The following is a 21,698-nucleotide window of genomic DNA, read 5'->3' on the forward strand; positions in this document are numbered from 1 at the left end:
GGATATCCCGTTTATGATTGTGAGCCTCTTTTGTTTGCACCGAGTGCCAGCGACACTCAGTGTTTCCTTTTAAGAGAGTACATTGATGTGGGGAAGGCTTGGTGTTGCTGATTCAATCTTCCTTATCCCTCCCTGTCTGTGGCAAACTGACTCAACTGTATAAATAGAGAGGCATGTAGTGTGGGACAGAGAGGAGCAGGGATGAGAGATATGGAGGGAATGAGGGAGGACTCGTCGTGATGTGAGGGTGTGAGGCCACACAATGGAGGAGAAATCTGGTTCGGGGATGATTAAATTGAATAAGATGAGCTAAGCTGTGAATTTCTCTTTTTGCTCCGAAGACCTTTAATCTTTTCTTGGAAGGGATATTACTCACGACCACGTATCAATAAACAACAGCAGAACTGTGAGGCAGGGTTAGGGTTCATTTCATCACATCATACATTCAATGGCCCTTCAGAGCCTCATCAAGTTCCTCCTTAAAAAACATTTGCTTCCGTGCAATAACGTGTCCAACTAAGTTAACAAGAGAGATACAGAGAAGAGGAAGGAAGCAAGTTTACTTCCCCTTTAAATCCCTAACGCTGTGTTGTGTTTCATTGGAAGTAATGTTTACATGCTATCCCATCCGTGACTGCATGTCTAACAGACGACCCTTTGCAACCACACCACAAACACACACACACGCACACATACTGTACATAATGTGTGAAAAGCAGACAACATACTTATAATTCTACCTGTGAGGTCAAATCATTCATAAAAATGTAAATGTTTGTATGAATGAGGGGGAATTCCACTAGCAACACACACACACACACACACACACACACACACACACACACACACACACACAGCCTATTTTTGGTCGTATCTGGTGTAGCCAACCTCCATTTGTTTTCCTTCTGCAGTATTGGTATGGCAACATTGGCACACTCCTACTCTCTTCCCATCTTAGTCATAAGCCGCACTCATGAGGCACCAGCTGAAGCCCTCCAACAGTTGATATGTTTGGTCACTTCCGTGGGTTTTCTCTCGGCCGCCTTTATCACTCCGGCACAGACACATACTGTACGCATGCAAATGGCGCCGGAGTCCAGCTCTCCAACCGGGAATAAAGAGGAACCGGGTTCATTTTACAGGGCACTGTTCATTTTTTCAGTACATCCATAACTAGATGTACTACATAGATGGATATACATATGCGGAGACATACAGTATACTGTTGTTATTAGGTTTTCTGTGGAAAACGTGTTTGGCCCGGGTCGCTAAGTTACCTGTTGATGCCCATTGTGCTGACAGACTGAGCAGCGTCCCTGTGGACACCGGCCCAGAAGCACACTCTGTGAATATGGGACACCTTCTGTGCATTCAGTCATGTTATATTGAGGGTCTTCATGTGTGTGACGTCCTGTCGGCTCATGTCAACTTCATCTATTTACATCATACAACCGTACACACAACACAGTGCATAACAAGTGGGTCAATGTATGTGAAGGTAATGGATTTATTTGATCACAGCTCAATAACATTGCATCTGTGCTGCGATTCAATCTGCTTCTGTGGGGTTGAATGTGAGCTTTGCCGTTAGGATTTTACTGACGGCTTTTAAGACACAATGAAATATGACCTTCATTGACAAGCCAAGGATCTCTGTCGGAGGCGTACGTGTTGTTCCGACAAAGTATTAAAGAATTACAGCGTCTAGTAACTGTTCAATACACGTCTGGGCATCTAAGTGGGGTTTTAAATACAAACCTTTGAACACGTCCTTTAAAAACAGCTTGTAACACTGCTTTAACTGTTAAAAAAATGACATCTTTACCAGCCGCAGCAGCGATATTTGTCATTATTTAAACTCGTGTGTCATCATGGCAAAATGTGGTCCTGGAGACGCCCGGTAAGTACAACACAAGCCGTTTAGAGCACTTAACATGGCAGCAAAGCCGGTACCGTTTGGCTGGTGTGATAAGATGATCTGTAGTTTGATGTATTATGTATTGTGCTGGACCATTGACAACACCCAGCACCTTTCTGTTGGGTGGGTTATACTGCGTTTGCTGACCTAACATATGAATGTGAGTTGTGACAGAGAAAAGGAAGTCTAGGAAATGGGGAGACCTTTGAACTTTATCAGGAAATTTGCCATTAAAAAGCATAATTGGAGGGGTTCAGTGGGTCCAAGGGCTCAACCCTCTCGCAACTAAATGGCCAACGGTTTATTTAAGGGGACAAATAGGTCAAACAGTCTCTAATTATCCTTCAATCGAAGGCGAGGATTTTCTTTTCCTGCTTTTTTCCCCTCCTTTTCATTCCTGCGTGTGTCAGCGAGCAGCATCGTTCCAACTCACCAACCAGCGGTCTCCGTTGACCTAGTTCTGCTCTGGACACAGGGTGCTTTAGAAGGGACAGGCCTCACCCACTGTCTCCTTTCTGGGCCCGCAGAGACCGCAGTCTATCTGGCTCGTAATCGTAGTTACTCGAAGAAAAGAGATTCAGAGATTCACGCAGTGGCTTCCATTACCCCACCCTGGCATTTTACCCATTAGGTTAATTGAGTGAACATCATTGATCTTGGTTGCGTCCCGTGCAGCTGACAAGGATACAAAGTAACACTGACCGTGTTTGCGTGCCGCCGGTGCATTTTCAGTCTGTAGCATGAGAGGAAAACATGAAGTGCACTCTGCAATTGTGCAACAGAACAAAATGTGTAATTCAACATATGAGAAATTGAATTTAACTTTGAAGCACATATGCACACTACAGCTGTTTATGTGACAATTAATAGTACACCAATTCAGTGTAACTGATTATTTAAGGAAGTAGCTTTTTTTCAATTTTCCACACAACCTGAAAACCACTTTAAAGTCTGAAAAGTTGCAAAAATGTTGAGATGCAGAGATGATTTGTATGAGTGTGGCATATGTCTCTTTCTCACATCCACACACGCTCACACACCACACAAACAAACATACGCACACAAAAAAACTGACTTTTTCGTTTTGAGTCATATGCATGGATTCCTCCCACACAATATGACCTTTCAGTTGCTCATCATATTTGAAATATCTCAACCTAGAAAAGCTAAAGGTGTCGTTTTTTAACAGTTCTGCGCCTTGTCGATCACGTTCAACACGTTTCAGAAAGTCAAAAGCGAAGCGAGAAGAGAGAGAGAGAGAGACAGAGAGAGAGCGAGAGAGCGCAATCTTGAGTTTGTTTAGAAGAAAAAAGGTTGCCTCCATCTATTTTTGCGCTCTCGTTGCAGTCTCGTTCTTGATCGATGACCTTTAAGAGGAACCGCATCCCATCAGATTATTGGGCTTGTTTACTGTTTCTTCTTTGCATTCTGACTGTGCATCAGCCCACACGTCGGGCGAATATTCAAATACCGCATGGAGCGTAACACTCCCCCAAAACTCACACACGCACAGAGAGAGTGAGCGCGCTGGATGGCTTTTACCGCTTGGTCACTTTCATTTAGTGCACACGAAAAAAACGTTAGGGTATGTAGACATATTAATAGGTGGTGTTCTGACTTGTTAGTTTGGTTTTTCCGCTTCAGGTGTCAATTATTCATTTGTTTTAAGCTGTGCACTAAAGTGTGTCAGACCCCCAAACAGAATATGTCGGTTCAAATATGCTTATGAAAATGTTTGTATTTGTAGTTCTTGGAGATATCGAAGGGTCATAATGTCAATTGGTAAAAAAAATTTAAAAAAGTCTAAGTAAAAATGTAATTCCTTCGGTTTTCCACAAGCGTATCCATATCAGTCCACGTGCGCGATAAGGACTGCATATATTTAATTGTAATATGTGTGTGTAAACGCACAATAATGCCTACCTAATAACACTATGAACATTTGGTGCGTGCGAAATGGACAAATATGGCACACGCATTTAATTGTGCCTTTTGTTTTATTGTTTCCCCGTAAAACTGCAGCACAAACAATAAGAGCATTTGTTGACCAGTCCGTATAACAGATGTCCAGTGACGCACGGCGGCTGCCGTGCACCTGCTTTTATAGGGAGAAAGCATGAAACACGCATAAATTAAAAGGTATATGGTTCATTTTCTCTTTTGCATTAATGCTTCTGATGACACGGAGCGCTTCTTCATTGCTTCGCCCCTTCCCTTTGTACCCTTTGAAAAGACAAGTGGTGGGTAATTGATACACTCATGCAACATGCATGATCTCGACTAAAAGTTAAAAAATATATATATATATATATATATGTTGACAGATCAGGACGTGCACGCTCAAAGCAACACTTCTTTATTTACACTCTCTGCGGGACGGCTAAGTTTTCAAATGGCCCAATTATGCTGCACTTGTTGTTTTTTGTGTTACCTATTCAATTTCACAAAGCTTCTAAAGAGCTTGGTTAAGCCCGCGGCTATAATCATCAGGCCTGAAACCGCGTGCCTATATTTGTGCACCAGGAACATCTCTGGTGAGCTCATTCTACAAATCCTCTTGGTTCATAAAGCTTGCACACACATGAGATGGGTGTTTGTGTTGCTCGCCTTGGCTTGTCCGAAATATTCTGCAGCCTTTGAAACTGAAATCTACAGCCTGTTTGTTTTTTTACTTTCGTATTGTGTCGCGAACATTTTGTCAAGGATCCACGCAGCACACGTGCCCGCGCGGATGGGAGAGGAGGAGAGGGAGGGCGTCTTGGTTGCTGACTTTAACGACGCCAACAACTTCCTGACGCAACGCAACTGTAACAGCGACGCGGAAACAGAGCGCTCACCTTTTCATCCGATGAACCAACATGATCCTATTTCTGCATATAAGCCGCCTCAGCCCCCCTCCCTCACCCCTTCCTTCCCCCTCCTCCCCCGGTGGCTCCAAGAACAGCGACGGGCTCGTTAACCTCAGCGTCGGCCGGTTGGTTTGAGCCGCGGTTTGCTGCAGTTTGTTAGTTCCTCTACTTGTTGCGTTGCCGCATGGCGTCATGAGTAATAACTTGTTAGAAATGATGTTAACATACGTTTTGTTCGGTAAAAACATTCTTGCACAGGGACAAAGTGAATGCTTGATTTTACCTATCAAGAAGGTGAATGGATGAAAGGGGCAACCTCTTTACTGCGTCTAGGCTGAATACAAGTTGAAAGTTTCTTGGTGTGTGTGTGTGTGTGTGTGTGTGTGTGTGTGTGTGTGTGTGTGTGTGTGTGTGTGTGTGTGTGTGTGTGTGTGTGTGTGCGTGTGTTCGTGTGTGCCCGCGTGTGTGTGTGTGGAGGGGCGTTAGTCTCTCCTCCTAGTTGGTAGTAACGCGTTGCTGCGCATCCCGTTACCGCCCTGCCTACACTGTACGGGAACCAGCACCAGTTCGGAGTCGAAAGGCGTGCGTACGCGCTCTCGATCGGAAGGAGCTGGCTCGACAAAGCCCCCCCTCCCCTAAAAAAAAGCCTTTACGCAGAGGGAGACCGAAACTGCAGCCCGTAAACAACTCGGACTATGTAGTTGTGGGAAATAAAAAAAAGGTTCTAGTGGTCGAGCCCGGGCTGTGCAGGAGCGCGCGCGTCTCTCTCTGTAGGCGCGCCACGGGGCGCACCGACCTGTAGTAGCCTGATCGCGGGCAGCCTATCAGACCCGGGCGGCGCGAAGCCTCCCGTCTGCTGCGCGGTCTGAAGGGATGCTGCTCGTCCCAGACACGTCAGCTGAGCAGATGAGACCAGTCGATCGCGGATTTTGGATGAGGCTTTTTCATTTGTTCTTCTTCTTCTGTGCGTTAATGGCCAGCCGTGCAAACACGGCTATGGTGCGCTCAGATGTGCGTGTGCGCGCGTGTGTGCGTGTGTGTTTTTCTTTCTCTCTCCCGGTCGCTCTCAGTATCCACCGCTCCGCCTCCCCCCTTTTCGCAACATTGACGCAACCAAAAAGCGCTGGAACAAAAGAAACAACTTCCTTGAAGCTTCACTGGAGCTGCACTTAGCCGGAGAACGTCAACTTGCCCGGGTGGAGATGTCGGGGTGAGTGTGTCACCAGTCGGCCGGGCTGGCAGCGAGGGACGTGCAGTCGATCGCTCCAAACCCGGGTAGGTAGGGGGAGGCGGGGGGGGGGCGCATCCAGGCGCTCGAGTAAGTGCCATTAAACATTCAGTGGAGTCATTTCAACTTTTGCTGTGTGACCTGTCGAGTAGTTCAGTGTGCCGTTCAGTTGTCTCCCCCACCTCCCCCCTCCTCCCTCCTTTGGGCGATTCTCCGCGACGCGGGACCCAAAGTAGAAGTCCCTTTAATGGAAAGCGCTCGGATTGACAAGGTAGAGTGTAAGTTATCGGCCTTTACTGTCATTGTGGGGGACGTCGGTGTGTGTGTGTGTGTATGTAAGAGAGATGTTTCCACAATAACAAGTGTGTACTCTCTAAAAAACAAAAAGCTGCCTGTCGAGGAGCGTGTGACAAAGAGGCTGACAGTGTAAAATACGCGGTGTGTGGATTGTGTGCATGTGATGTGGAAAACAGTTGGCATGAGGTGAATGAGGAAAAGGCTTCATCGTTAACCGGCTGCGTGCAGTGACCGGCTACACCAGTTTATCGCTGTTATTCTAATGCCGCAGCCCTTACGAGCCGTCGCCGGTCGCGCGAAGCTCCCGCGGGTCAACAAAACACGTCCCCGAACATCAGCGGCGGTGCGACGCTTTGGTTGAAATTAGACGTCGCGTCTTCATTTTTTTTTGGCGGGGGGGTTGTGTGTCTCACTGCGCTTTTGGGCTTCGGTCCCCGGCTCGGGGCGGACGGTCGCCGCGCTTTGCCGCGTCGGTGTTTTCGCTGCACGAACAAAGGACCGGACGGAGTAGTCGGCTCCGCGCAGAGCGTCGGTGGAGAGCAGGCGGGCTGTTTACAATAATAACGCGATCTCGCGGTGACGTCACGCGACCGACAGCCGGCTCGGCCAATGGGGCGGCGGCGTGGCCATCAGCAACACGCTATATTTGGAAAGCGGTTACATCATCGAGGCGCACCGGCGGACGTTGGGGGGAGGGACTTCCGCGAGGATTTTCAATTTGTAGTCCAGAAGCAGGACAATGAGTGGATTAGTTTTGTCTTTTGAAGCTTGAAGTCTGGATTTTGAAAGGTTATCAAACATTTTACAGAAGCTGTTCACACACTCATACAGCCAAGATCATTTTAGTCATCTTATTCTTGTAATTATGTATATGGCATTGTTACGTCTGCAGTTTATTCTTGAATCACTTCTTCACCTTTACCACTAGAAATGATCCCACCGAGGGAAATTCAATTTTTTGAATAATAATTGACGGCACTTATGACCCTTATGTCTAAGTCATTACAATGCAGTCATGCTCAGGTAACTTCGCCAATAATTGGATATACTCCATAGTGAATAGGTAGGGCTCCACTCTTCATTCTGTCGATGGCGGGCTCACAGTTTCCGTACTAAAAATACTCGGCTGTGGAACACTTAGGAGGCTGCTGTTTCATTTTCATACATACACAAAGTTCCATAAGTGTTTACCGATCCCCCAAGATGTCTCATCAAGTCAATTCTATTTTCATAGCCCCACACCACAAATTAGAAGTATGCTAAATGTTCAGAGATGCCCGGCTCCAGCACTAAAGATTTGCTCACACACAACAATGCATCCAAGTTAAACGTGAGAAAGAGACAATAAAACTCCAACGAAGCGACATTATGTCCAAAGTCATTGTGAGGGACAGACGTGGAGAGTCTCTTTAGATCTGCTGCATAGAGAGTCTTTCCTTGGAAATATTGCAATCAAATGCCAGATATACGGTACTGCTTCTTAATTATTACAGTTGCAGTGTATTAGACAGTAAAATAATGACAAGTGTAATTTAATGCATGAGCTTTCATCTAACTTCTATAAAAATGGCATTTGACATGTGTATCAATTAAAAGTATTGGTGATATTAGGAGATAACTTCTCAGAAATGACTTGACTAAAATGTAAGGTATTGCCCAACCCTAATATACTGTAAGTAAAGAGACACTTTCATTGTGGACACTAGAGCCGAGGCACAAGATCTTTAAATACAAGCATTATCTATCCCTTTCTTGTAAACATTGGTTTAATGTTGTGATTGATGGCTTTGATTAGCTCAATATGCTTGAAAACTTCATCTTGTTACTCTTGCAATCACTTTGCACTTAGTCAAATCAATCAGTTCACAGCCTTTCACAAAACAACAGGCTACGCGGTCAAACTTTGTCTGTAATGTTAACACGAATACCAAACGCCAGCTTGTTGATATCAATGCAGTATGCTGCACAACATTGAACAATGCTATTTGAGAAATCTAATGGATCTGGATGTGTATTATGTGCACTAATAATGCATTATGTGCACTAAACACCACACAAATCGTCATCGTGCTGAATGTAAGAGATAAAATAATAAATCGCAAAACATGTGTGAAAGAAAAAATATTGTCCATTAAAGGTCACGCACAGTCTGGTTGGGTGCTTTTGTTATTTGAGTCATTGCTTTCTTCTTGAGTGTAAATAGCAAGCGGCACATTGTCAGTCGATTGGCCTTGCAGATACTGAACAGTGCTGTGAGATATGTTTATGTTTTAGAGGTATACCTGCAGTGTCTGTCACCACATTTTCTTTTTTCTTTTGATAAAATTGCACTAATCCTTTATTTTAATCAATCCCGGTTGTGTCTCGGGGGAGAGTCCTCACATTGGGAAGTCACTGCTCCCACTGTACTTGGGCTTTATTTTTTGCACAATCATCTTCGTAGAGATAAAAAAAAATACACCACTGAATATCTCAAATCCACAGCTTCCTGCAAAAAATATCGGACTTCCAAAACTTATTCATTGAGTCCTTTTTGTAACCCTGCATGCCTAGGATTAGGTTTGCTTGTGTTTAGCCTCCTCCGTAATCCCTCTCAGCAGTCTGCCTCCAAAAAGAAAGAAAAAAATACAGAAGGGTGTGGACAATCGTCAAGATAATTAAAGAATGTACTACTAGACCAGGAAGTCATTCTAAATCGAAATGTTTTGCAGGGCAATTTCAACTTGGCCAAAAAAACTTGAATGGTAAAACCCCCTCATCGGGTCCGAGCACCTGGACGTTTGACTCCTGATACAATGACGCGTGTCTCTGAGGGTATTAGTCATATTGAAATGCCTTTTTTTCAGGCTTGTGTCATCTGTTTGGCACAAGACCCCACATTATGTGTGGAAAACATTGTATTTGATACATATGGGAGTAGAAGTAAAGAATATCTTAATGGAGCATCGTGGGTATCATCCCAATGTTACCCTCGCAGCTTTCCGAGTTCTTCGCCTTGATTGTGCTACTGTGATGTCATTTTAGACTACTCAATGAACCATACTCACTTAATTTGATTGCTATGCGTGAGAATGTCTGTTAGATCATGTTGAGATAAAAAGGGCTTCTCATGCTGTAATATCTGTACTTGCTGGCCAAGCATGTGATAGTGTTTAACAAGGCCGACTATAAAAGTCTGTTTTGAGCTTGAGACTGTTTTATTTTAGAAGAAACTATACTTTTACTTTTACTTTCACTACGATTTCTGCAGCCAGTTTAGACGAAAAAACAAAAAGTCTGCGTGCATTTTTAACGTGAGCACCTCGCAGCCTTTGTGCACAATAGAGGTCAGAGGTCTCTGTTATGTTTTCAGGGTGACCTGCGAGTGACTATTGGCCATTGATAAATGTGATGTCCCATAAGTGTGCGGGCCGGACCCCTCTAAAGGGGGAGGTGTCATAACACGCCCCACGCTAACCTCCCCACCTCAACCAGTGCTTACACACACGCAAACACACACACTCTGCCCTGCTGACAGGAGCACAAGGGGGCAGCTGCTACAGATGTCTCATAGAGAGAGGGGGAGGGGAGCCGGGGAGACATCAATGGAGAGTCTCTCTCTAGTATGGAGTTCTCAGTGGGGCTCATTGTGTTCTCAAAGGAGCAAGACGAGGGAACGGGCTACGTTAATATAGTATGCCTATGTAACCCCTTGTACTTTGTTTCAGGGTGCTGCTCATTTTGTCTGCTGCATGTATTATTTTCACCGGGAATTGCCTCCAATACACTGCAACATGTCCTCGAATTTAGACTCCATTGATACGGGTTGATATTTACAATGAAGAAAAAAGGATTCGGGGTATTTTTATTCTCCATTCAAAGAAACTATTTTTCTCCCTGTGATTTTTAACTATACGTTTAAAATGATGACAATCTTGAATCACTTCTACGGTGAAACGAGGAGAAATAATCTTCACACCCTGTTCATTTGTTAACGCCAAGTTTAACTTAAGGATGGGCACAGTGAGCCGTGCACACTCACATGTCAGCCGACACCTAATGCACCCGTGCAAGGCCCTTTCAAGGTGATTTGTGCTCCTTCAACGAGGGTCAGTCACCTGCTGGTGCGTTACGCTGACATTATAGCTGGCAACTGTGCCCATCCCTGGTTCGGTGTCACCCCTGACCTTAATTGGTTTCATTCATTCTGCGGTTAATAATTCTTCACTAAACCAAAGAAATTATCTTTTGAACTCCAACGCTGCCATTATCTACTTCCCTCATCGTCAGATGTGATGTAGCCCCATGCCTGCTGGTGGTATGAAAAGACATATTTTAGTCACATGGGGGGGGGGTTGAAAAAAGAGGTACACTCCTCCTCCTTGAATGAGAAGCAGCTGAGTGTAACAGCCGACCATGCATGCATGTCATCTAACATGAAATCAAATTACATTGAACTAAAACTGCCCCGGCATGGTAACTTTGCAGCCGGGCTAGCCTCCTGTGGCCAGACGCTGCAATGCATGACACTGTGGCTCTTGTTAAGCTTGTCTAGCGGAGGACAAGAGAGAGCCCCACTCTTGTCTCAACGCTCCTAATGAAGAGATGCATTATGATGTGATTTCATTTAGGCCTGCAGAAAAGCTGTTGTGGAAAAACAGAGCTGTCTGAGGAGCATGGTTCATTTGTGTACTGACATGTGACTTGTGTTTTTGTGAGTCAAGGATCTCCTGCCTAATGGAAGGCAGTGTGTGTCATGTGACGGTGACACAATTCAGGATGAACTGTGTAGTACTCACCCTGAGCTCAGTTTGGCTGCTGTTTGGCACAGCTAAAGGAACCCACAGGCCCCTTTTTATCTCGTTCAATTTTGTCATTGTGGAACTAAATCAACCACAATTTCTGTTTGTGTCACTGAAGGGTTTTCGTAACAAAAACGGAGAAGTTTCCAACAGTATATGTAGTACTGCATATGCAGATAGGACTGCATACGTGCGTGTGTGATGTCTACACTGCATCATAATCTCCCCTATGGTCACATTGGTGTTTTTGCTGGCTCATCCCAGCCTCTCCACATGCCTGTTTAACAACACAGAGCTCCTCCTTACTGGCTTCCTGTCCAAACCAGTTTATCTGTAAACAAGTGTGTTTTTTTCCTCTCCACACCATTGTCCACACCACACTAGAATGCACACACAATGGGTGCCTTCTCTCTCCTAGTCAGCTTTTGACCTCCAAAGTAAAACTGTTTTAATGTTTGTACAACTGCACACAGCAATACAACAAAAAGACATGTTTTGGACCAAAGGAATACATAAGAGGTTTAAAATGCAATTACACTACGTTAAAAGAGTAAAGGGTATATTTAGACTGTGAGAACATTTTCAGAAAAGCAAATATAATTTTGAACTTACTCAAAGATGGGCCTTTACTCACGAGAAACTAATAGCAGGTTGCGGCTAATTCTTTTTCAGATGCACGGTGGAGCAAGATACTGACATAGCAGGTAGATGTTATGTATTGTTATTATGTGTGCATTGGGATGAAATGGCTGTCTCTGTTCATCTTCCCTAAGGTACACTATCCTACACCAGATGTGATAACAGCAGGGTTATTGAGGCACAGCCCAACCCATGCCTGCTTTGGCCAGTGGTGTGTGTACTCGTGAGGTGTTGCCAGGCTCATCTTAGATTGAATAGTGGTTGACCCATGCAATGTAGGCTACTCGAAGAGTGTGTTTCTCTGAAAGACGTGGAAAATATATCAGTCCAAAGTTTAAGAAAGGGGGAAGTTGGAAGGGAAACTTATGATGTGACAGCAGTTTTAGATATCGGAGAGAAAAGTCCTCATTTGAACTGTTGCAAATAAACTAGGACATGTCTTCAAAACCCAACCCAAGAGCATGGCGGGATAACATAACTGCTGACAGAGCATCTATAGCAGACCCTTTACCCTTTACTTCAAAGTTAAGGCTTTTCTTGCGTTTTATTCCTGCTTTTTCCACATCCATCATGCTTTGGTTTGCATCTCCTTGGTCCTCGCAGCGATCTCATTGTTTCCTTTACCTCTAGAATTGACAAGACGCATTTACCAGATGTGGCTCTCATGTCATATTGCTGCAATGTGTTTTATTTGACTATTTCTTAATTGTTTTTATAGGCCTGTTACTTCAAGACATGCACCATTGTGCTTTATTGCAGATAAGTAAACATTCTGTGAATATGGAAGACCTTTTCACAACAATGGCGCACAAATAAAATAAGTTAAGTATTGCACCACGATTCAGCAATGGAAATGCAGTACCAAAGGTTTTTAAAAATGTTTGTAGTCTAAATAGTGTTTTACATATCAACAGTTCAAACGGTGTGTGTATGACCATAAGCATTTGGTTTTGGTTTTATATATGACATCTCTGACCTGGAGTAATTAGTGAGTTAAAGTGCAATACAGCTGACACTTTTTTTATCTAGGTCATCTAAAGAACTTTACTACAAAGCCAATTACAACACTCAGTCACTGTTGTTTTGTTGTTGATCATTATGGTATGAGTTTTTTAATTTACCCAGTTCAGTTGGTACCGAGGATCTTCATTATATTATTAGTAAAACATCTACATTCACCAGCGGTGAGAAAGTTGAGAAATGGCAATGCTTAGTATAAAACAAACAAGGAAGCGTATGCAAACACACTATTTTCTTCCTTAGAGGCCATGTTTATTCTGGGCAATGCATGTAGTGTATTTATGATACTAGGGTTGACTTTATTTCGCTTTCTCTTCATCTCACGTTGTAATACCGTTTTTGTGGTACATCTTATGCCTTGTAAAAGATGCAAGAAGTTTTTGAAAGGTGTTTAGTCACGAGCATTCACTTCATATAAAAAATGGCTTGATCAAGTTTCAACGCGACAAATACTTTACCTCCGGCGACCGTTGTTTGGGATCTAAAGAGTTAACGTCTCTCTCTCTCCCTCTCTCTCTCTCTCTCTCTCTCTCTCTCTCCCTCTCTCTCTCTCTCTCTCTCTCTCTCCCTCCGTTGGGCGCTGCGTGGGCCGCCAGAGTGCATTTTCAGCGTCCAATCAGCGGCGCGGATTCCGCTCCGCATCCAGCCAATGGGGAGGGTGGGAGGCTCTATCGAATTTGAATGAGGAGTGTATCTTTCGGCGCCATTTTCGAGTGAGCAGCGATCGCCTCGGCAGCTGCGGGGAGAGGATGCTGCGAACAGAGAAAGCTGTCGCTGAGGCGGGCGAGAAAAAAACCCGAGCGCTCAAAAATGACAACTGCGCCTTTAGAGAGCGGACTCGCGTAATTTCAAAAAGGAAACGCAGGTAAATTGACGCCGCAAAGTATTTCAATACATTTCAGTCGGACAGCATAAGTGGACTGAGGGAGAGGAATGCGTGGAAAAGATGAGCCGACCGACCGTGGCGGGGAGACGTTAGCCGTTTGGCCAGCTTTGCCAGCTTGTAACGTTACTTCTTCCAGCAACTAGCCTGCTAGCTTAGCCTGCTAGCACACGGGGGGTGTCGGACTTTGCTGCGCTGAAGCCCCGGAAAATATGCGCTCGTTCAGCGGTCCGTTTTATCCAGGAGGTGAGAGGGTTATATAAAAATATGCATAATTTTGAAACCGTATAGATCGGGCATTATTTTTGCGAGGAATATACAGTTAACTCTGGGCATTATGATTGAAAGTTGAACTATAATGGAGTTTTTTTTTTTTTTTTTTTCCTCGCATTGGAGCATCGGCTTTTGAGCGGGAGGTGCAAAAGCAGCCGGGCTCGAGCGGAGGAGAAGCCCGGTCACACGCACGGGACCCGCGCCGGGCCGGGAGGGAAAACACCCACACGACGCACCGGGAGAATGCCTTTACTGACGCCGAGGACGACTCGTTTGTCCGAGCTGATGAATTGCGTGTGTTGTTGCAGTCGGGTTTTTCAGGGGGGTGGAGGGGGGTGGAAGGAGGAGGAGAAGAGGGGGGGGGGGGGTACTTTTGTCATTATATTACTGTATGACCAAACACTCAATCGTGACTTTCGTACGATTGGCGGAGTTCGCTTGTATCGGCGTGGTGAAGCGGTTATAACGTTGTCTCTGGTCGTAAGACGGTCACTTCGATCACCGCGTCCTGATCTGCGTGTGTGTCCGCGTCTGCTCATCGATATGAATGTCTCACCTGTCCGTCCTCCAGGTGGCTCTCAGCCAGCTGACAGCGACCCTGGGTCGTTTCTTGGGGGGGGGGGTTTGACTGTGATCGCTCCGTGAGACGTCAGGAGAAGGAGGCTGTCAGTGAACTTCAATTCATTAGTTATTGAGGATACATCTCGTGTGGTTATTTGCGTTATTTTTTTTGGGATGGGGGGGGGGGGGGCTCGTAATTTGACGCTGAGGTTTTATAGTCATTGCTTTCTCCCTTTTGGCTTATTTTCCTGGCACTTTCTGGACTGATTCACTTCGAGTTACGGTGCAGACACAGAAAAAGGGGCTTGTTGTAATCTGTTTAGTAAAGAGCGACAAAACGAACCTAATTAATTACGAGAGGTGTCCCATGGAAGGCATTTGATCCTGCTTTATGCTTCCAATAATGAACATGGCTAACCTACTTGTGTAGTAAAGCAGAAGAGCGGCTCCATAGAATTGTGCGCCTAAACCCGCCCCTTGTACTTCCTTCTAAGTAGAGATCGGCTCGCGTGTTACATAATGCGAGGCCTCGCTATCAGTTGCAGTGTTGCAGTTCTTTAAACAAATGCGTGTCCAGATCGATAAATATGCCACTTGAATGTCGGATTATTGTTTGTTTTTTTCCTTATTTAAATTAACTGCGTTGGCATCATGAATAGGGAGTAGTCACCTCTGTCCGTTTCTCATCCGATGCCCCCCCCCCCACCCCTCCTTCATATGCCAGCCTGCTTACTATTACCTTTTTTATATATTTTTATTCTGTCATAGATATTCCTCTGTAGTAAAGTTAGAAGGGGTTTCCACTCCTTAAATAGGGAGGACCTGCATGACAATGACTAAAGAACGATTGTCTTGTGCATTGATTGCCTTCTTTGCTGAACCTGAAGATGGAATCCGCTTTATATTATTGTAGAGCATTTTGATTGTGAGACCATCGACTTCATATTGTTCCATGTTGTGTATTTCTTTTTGAGGCATTTATTGCAAATGAGTTAATCTGATATGAAGGGGAGACGTTTTGCAGGGGGGGGGGGGCAACTATGATATAAGATCTGATGACTTGTAAGTGTTGAAACACGATGAATTGTATGATAATCTAAAATATGACAGGCATTTAATTAACTTCTCTAACAATAAAATATTGAGTTTATATTTACACCACGTGGTGTAATTGAAATTGGTTTGGCAACTTCTACCAACTATCCCTCTATATTTGTGACTCAATTGTTTTTCAGATTTTCAGAAGCTTCTTTCTTCAAGTTATGTGCCCTCTTCACAAAAGCTATGCAGGTTACTTATCTAAGTTGGGGGATGGTTTTTCAGTATTGGTTCTCACAACACGAGATGGAACATTTGTCAAATTTGGACTGAAAAAAATAAAAATAAATATTTACCGCTAATAAACATATGGTTTTATAGGATTAATTTACAGTATTTATGATAATACTCGTGTGTGCGTGTGTGTGTGTACACACACACACGTGTTACACACACATACTCTTGCCTGTTTGTGTCATGCTCAAACCTTTATCCAGTCTGTTGTGTGAATTCCAAAGTGATAAAAATACAAAGAGAAATTTCTCTTAATACTATACATTTCTGGGAATAAAATACTACTAAAGCTTGCGTGTAGATCTATATAATATACTATACTTTTGTATTTTGAAAATATTACACATCAGTTTTTAAAATGTTCCAATCAAATTCAACTTTCAAATTCAATTTTGTTTATTTTAGGATATTATATAATTTGTTTTATAATATCAGCTGCAGTTTTTGAGCTCATTGATGTTTTTTCATTAAAACTACAGATTTCAATTTGTGCGATCTCATTCCTGGAAAGGAAGAGAGCACATAGTAATATATTAACAGCTATAGAGTTTTGAAATGACTATCTGGTGTGCTCCTACAGATGAAATACATTTAAATATTCTGGCAATATTCTTTAGTGTTTAGGCCATTAGTGTTGTTAGCACAACACCTGTATGCAATTATCAAATTAGTAGTGGTGTATTCTGCCACGTTTTTTTCGTTCCATGCTGCTGCAGGTCTGTTTCCCCAGCGTTCTCTGGTAGTTTCCTGTGAACTCCCTTTGTGGAGGTCCGATGTTTCAGACGGTTAGCATGACATTCTGTGACTCATCATTTGGTCTTCTCAGACCCCTCTGGCAAAATGGGCTCCCACCCCCATTTCCTGGTGAAACTGTGCCTCTCTTCTTGTACTTGCTCACATGTGTTGCAGCCGGGCTGCAAAGGTTCCCCACCCTTCTCTTTCTGCACCGCTCAGCAAAAACTTTATAGTATTCAAATTTGCAGTGATGGGAGGTTTTTACATGTCTGGTTGTTACTAGAATATTCTACAGTTCTATGCCTGTCAAAATCATCCGCCACGTTGCTCGCAGTTATTGTTTAAGAGTTAAACATTTTGTCATCCAGAGAGGCTTTAATTTTAGTTGTAAATTCTTTTCCTTTTTTAGACGAGTGTTTAAGACATTGTCTTAATTAGACATAAGGCTGGTAACACCAGTGCAGCATACGTTTTTAATTGGCTTTTGATTGTTGCAGCATATGTTTTTAATTGGCTTTTGATTGTTGCATGCAGTAGTTGCTGCCTCACTATAGGTTTGCATTGGGCTCTACAGTTGTTTGTATTTGATCTGGTAAGTAGAATAAAGTTAATGGAATTTTGTGGACCGCCAACGTAAGATCATCTCGATGTGGAAATGAATATTTGTTCTCTGCCGTTGCACCTTCCCTTTTATTGTGATTTGTGTAGAGGCATAAGTACTTTATTGGACAGCATGTTTAGAAGGAATATGTCAGCTGTTACAGTGCTTGTGAATTCTCTGCTTGATAATTGCATTTCAGATAGTAATATGATAATCTGCGACAGCACTGGCAGTAACGTCTGACATGACAAGAGTGTGCCTCGCCTGACCACACACTCATGGTGTTATCATTCCTGCTGCACCAGGCTTTTTTTAATCAGAGGGTGCTAGGTTAGCCCACAATATTAAATAGTAAGCAGTTTAATTGTAACTATTTGTAATGATCCTAAATTATTAGTTGCTGGATTGTGTGTTTTTTATTTTATTTTTGTATATGCCCTTACTTGATAACCAGGTAATCTCAGGATTTAACACCAGATACTTTCACACACATTGCGACCAACAGTTTGTTGTTTAGTCTGCTTTTAACAAACCCTCCAAGAAACTAATTTGGCGTATTTGTAACATAATTTTCAATATACTGCTGTGTCTCATGTCGGCCCATTGGTGTGTAATTGGCAGTGCATAATGTTGTAAGTAGGTTAGTCAGGCCGAACAAGGAATGTGGGTAAATAATCGAAGAAAAACATCACCAGTATTAACACGTAATGTTTTACTACCGCATCCAAGAGCCACGTTGTACTTTAATTTAGTGTAATTTAGTAGCAGTGTAACAAAATAACTTGGAAAGTCTTTCAAAAAAAAATATTAGGGAAGATTGCTTTTCAGGTTGTGATGTGTGTTAAATATGTTTTGCATTGGAAATGGGAGTAATACTAAGTATCTCAATTCAACTTAGGCATTTGAATTGGAATATGCAGCAAAGAAAAACAACTGTATTTTTGTACAATTGTAAGGGTGTGCCAACCACCTCTCACACTTTAGCTTGGCTTCCTCTTTTGCCCCCCTGTCACTTATGTACATGTAAAATGTCTAATTTCATCCTTTCTGGTGCTCTTTGTACCTAAGTAGTGATTCACAATGATCAAAAATGTTTGGTTAGTTTTTCTGTTTCTTTTAAAGTATGGTGTATTGCTAATATCAAGTGTAAATCATGTTTGTAGGTCGTACTTTGCAAATTGCAACACAATATACTGCTTTGTCTGCATCCTGTTTATTTCTGCTCGGTCTTCCTTTTGCTACAATAATTTTTACAGTAGAGGAAGTTAGTTCAGATTAAATATTTCACCAGACGCACTGTGGACATACGGGTGTGTTTTGAAGGACAGACACTGTGGTTGGTCCTTATGGAACCAACTCAAAGGGGTCAAAACCTTCTTTGGAAGTGATCTCATGAACCCAAGTGGTTTGAGCACTCTTACCTGACAGTAACCGGGGGGGGGGGGGGTTGTTTACCTGAGAAGGACCAGAATGACTCAGAGGTCACGATCACATATCGGCCGGTGTGCCCTGTGAAATGGGTTTAACCGCTGGGTGATGCCAGGTACGTGTTCTTACAAGTTCCTGCAGTTAGCAGTAACTCATTTGATAAGATATGACATGACGTATGAGAATCCCAGTCACTGCCCGTGCTATGCTGAAGCTGTTATGCTGCCTGTGCAAATATAACCGGTTTTTCTAGGATTAACACCATTACGGTGCTAGTGTTTGTGTAACAAAGTAGCGCTTCATTGGTAGCATCGCTGGTCTACAATGAGCGATAAAAAAGGTCTTAAGCACCTTATTTATTTATTTTCAGAATTATTAACCCTAACAAAGTATTTCTTTGTTGCTTGTTTTATTTTTCGGGTATTGTCATTGGTTGCTTTTGTTTCTACGGATGAATTGGTTCAGTATTTGTATTCACGACTGTAGGGCTCTCCTGCTGTGTACATCCTGCCCCAGTTGGTACACTTTTATTACACTGCGCAGTGAACACAGAATATTTGCAATGTGTGCATTATCTAATCAAACAATTATTAATTTGGTTGCCCTTATATTTGGTGTTTATTTTGCTTATATTTCTATACCTAATGATTTTCTTAATTATATTACTTGCAAGAAAAATTCAAAATATTATTTAATGTTTTTCTATAACTAGTATAATTCAGTTAATTGAATGTAGTGCTTTAAAACTAGGCTGTGGTGTAGTTTCCTTGAATGTGAAAATTGAAAGCTTTATGAACCCAATGCAAAACAAACATTTGCATGGATCTTTTTATGATCACCCCTTTCTGTTGCAGTTTAGACCGTCTGTTAATCTCCTTTTCAGTTTGTGCTTATACTGGCAGAAGATGTGACACACACAAGAAGCCCGTCCAGACCACTTGTGGTGAGGAGATGGGTTGTCGTCTGCGGTCCTTGTACCCGGCGGGGTGTAGGGGGTTACTTGACCTTTGACCTTGGGGTCAGGTGACTCTGAGGCCATTTGAAGGAGAGCAAATGTCTTCGGAGTGGCTTGAATAGGCTGAGCAGCAAAGGTGACGTGTCCGGGCATGCTGCCTTAGAGGACCGGGTGAAAATGGAGGTTAGATTGATTGATGTGAACAATTACCGCTTGGACTTGAAATGATCAGCTGACAAGAGATGCACAACGTTGCATTTTTATTACATATATTTTATAATCTAGGACGAGGTAAAATGTTGCTTTCACACACTGTTTACAAGTAGCTGTGAACATGTGACATTGGAAATAGTCATCTAATTTGCTGTTGCTGAACTGAATTGCTTCCCATAGTTGTTGTTCCGTCCTTCCTCTTTTTTGAGTAGGGACGTGGACCCTGAAAGGAGATTTGGAGACTAATAGGTCAGGATTTCTTCTAGGTGATATGGTCATACTTCACAGATCTAACAATTATACACGGCTGATTTTTAAACCACAGTGTACTTTGTGATGTGTAAAATCTCTTGATTATAATTGGTTAACTCTTTGAATAGCGTTACAATACTTAAACTAAACCAAATATTTCTCCATATACTTCTCTGAACCAATTTACACGGATCATTTTCTCTTTTTTTTCAGGTAATTATTATTATTTTTCTTTTACATTCAGGCAGTTTCAAAATATCAGATTAGGTTGTGAAAATGTTGGACCGTTTTGTTTCTACTGAGCAAAAAATGTCATCACAGGTGCCAGGCTGCTACATGCCAATTTTAGGAAAAATCAAACCAACAAATAACACCACCTTGTCTTTCCAAGCTCCTGCCGTTCGCTCTGTTGACATTGTTTCACTTGTGTTATATAAATATCAAGAACTAGTTATTCATCTGGATCACCACAAGTTACACCTTTTACATAGAGAGATGAGTCAAATCCTACATCAAAAGTATTACTAAAGTATTACTAATAAAATATGCCTTGTGGATCTTCACAAGCTTTCACAGGGGGAAAGCCCTTATATATTGCCGCATATTCATCAGAATAAATAGTCTAAATAGGAAGCAAGTCCTATTGATGATGAAGCTTTTGCCACACATTACATTTAGTTCTGAGCAGATTGCTTGAAATGAGCATTCTATCACAATAAATGCATCTTTTTTTCAGATTTTTTTGTTGCATTATGCCATTTTGGTTTTATTTATTTTTTTGCAAGAAACCACCAAATTCATTGTTTTATCATTTTATTTTGCATGTATATATTTTTTCAGTCAACTTCTTTACTTTACTGTGTGAAAGTAAAGTCTGTGATGTTTTTTCAGTGACTCTTTATTTAGATTTTTTGGGGATGTATGTTTGAGATGTTATTAGATTCAGATCTTGTCTGATTTAAACGAAGGTCAATCTTGCAGGTCCATTGAGACCTCTAGTGGCAATATGTGTGGCAAGATGTTTGGAACCAATCTGCTTCAGGATTATAATCAGGTGTGTTTTAGCGCCTTTGTATGCAAATTATGTCTTCAGAGATTTAGTTCTTGGATTTAAATGTTTACATGGACAGGCGGAAACATCTTCCTATAAAAGTTGATATGTTTGGGTTACTTCATTGATAACTCCACAGGGTCGAATCTGTCTGATCACCTATTCAACATGTGTGATGCTGATAGGGCTTCAGTTATTTGCCAAATGACAGATCAACTGGTCAATTGTGTCATCTTCTGATTTGCTTTGTTTAAAAAGGGTCCACGTACATTTTGAATACCAGATGCCTGTTTCTCAGTTGTAAAAAAGTTTTGTAGGAAGTAAAGTAATGTAATTTCTATTTTTTGCACAGTTAGCAGAATACGGCAAAGCAACGATTAGCTTGTAACCCAAAAGTGTTCAACCACTGGATGAGATTCCCTTTGACATGCAGCCGTCTTTATGATAATGAGTGTTTTGCTACGGGTCATATAAATCCCACCATATTTAAAGTACACACTAATACCCCTGCTTGGTTCCAATGAGGGGGATCCTGATGTCACAGCACACACTGGCGTTTTAGGCCCTTTTGTTTGTCAGCATGACGGTGCCCTTGTGCATTAAGAAAGGGCCAGTGTTTATCTTTCCAGTCGGGGGGGGGGGGGGCCTCTGATCTCCATCTCATCAAATGGTTTTGGGATTG

General features: G+C 42.6%; 1 long non-coding RNA gene across 1 annotated transcript; it reads left to right on the plus strand.

The window, feature by feature from the left end:
* Positions 1–13,425: 13,425 nt before the first annotated feature.
* Positions 13,426–14,611, plus strand: LOC144388736 (uncharacterized). The gene is made up of 3 exons (XR_013452957.1): positions 13,426–13,597; positions 13,755–13,861; positions 14,012–14,611. It is a non-coding gene; the product is annotated as an uncharacterized LOC144388736 (long non-coding RNA).
* Positions 14,612–21,698: the final 7,087 nt, after the last annotated feature.

The sequence above is a fragment of the Gasterosteus aculeatus genome, chromosome 16 (genome assembly GCF_964276395.1).
Source record: "Gasterosteus aculeatus chromosome 16, fGasAcu3.hap1.1, whole genome shotgun sequence".
Taxonomy (NCBI): domain Eukaryota; kingdom Metazoa; phylum Chordata; class Actinopteri; order Perciformes; family Gasterosteidae; genus Gasterosteus; species Gasterosteus aculeatus.